This window comes from Mandrillus leucophaeus, unplaced genomic scaffold, assembly GCF_000951045.1.
Source record: "Mandrillus leucophaeus isolate KB7577 unplaced genomic scaffold, Mleu.le_1.0 Scaffold266, whole genome shotgun sequence".
Lineage (NCBI taxonomy): Eukaryota > Metazoa > Chordata > Mammalia > Primates > Cercopithecidae > Mandrillus > Mandrillus leucophaeus.
The window spans coordinates 1031010-1032092 of NW_012102765.1; positions in this window are offsets into that span (position 1 = coordinate 1031010).

The following is a 1083-nucleotide window of genomic DNA, read 5'->3' on the forward strand; positions in this document are numbered from 1 at the left end:
TGGTCCCTTGGAGAGCTTTCTTTTACATTTTCTGTTTGTTTTTTCAAAATTCAGTTTATGACACTATTCCAATGTAAATATTCCCTTTAAAAGTCTTAGGTCTTTAAATATTTATCTGAGAGCTTCAGTTAAAGCTCTCAGTGGCTACTGATATTTTGACTTTGTATCCTCTGCAAATCTTTAATAGTGTACAGCTGCCATTTTTGTAAACATTAATGGTAAGAAGAATAATTTACTGAAAATAGCAAAGTTTAGAGAAAACAGACCTGGTTCATATCCAAACTTAGCCATGTCTTAGGAACTTGCCTAATGCCTTTAGGAAATAAATAATGACGGCCTGGCGCAGTGGCTCACACCTGTAATCCCAGCATTTCAGGAGGCTGAGGCAGGCGGATCACAAAGTCAGGAGTTCGAGACCAGCCTGGTCAACATGGTGAAACCCCGTCTCTACTGAAAAAAGATACTGGCCGGGCGCGGTGGCTCATACCTGTAATCCCAGCACTTTGGGAGGCCGAGGCGGGCAGATCATGAGGTCAGGATATCGAGACCATCCTGGCTAACACGGTGAAACCCCGTCTCTACTAAAAATACAAAAAATTAGCCCGGTGTGGTGGCGGGCACCTCTCGTCTCAGCTACTCAGGAGGCTGAGGCAGGAGAATGGCGTGAACCCGGGAGGTGGAGCTTGCAGTGAGCCGAGATTGTGCCACTGCACTCCAGCCTGGGTGACAGAGCAAAACTCTGTCTCAAAAACAAACAAACAAAAGATACAAAAATTAGCCAGGCATAGTGACGTACACCTGTAATCCCAGCTACTCGGGAGGCTGAGGTAGAAGGATTGCTTGAACCTGGGAGGCAGAAGTTGCGGTGAGCTGAGATTGCGCCACTGCACTCCAGCCTGGCAACAGAGTGAGACTCTATCTCAAAAAAAGGAAAAAAAAAGAAAATACATAACAACCTGATGTATTAATGAAGATAAGGTTCAGCAGTAAGTAATGAAAATGCCAACCATCAGTGGCTTGAGCAGATGGAAGTCCATCTCTCCCTTAGATAAAATCCCAGGTAGGTGGCTCAAGGCTGGTTCT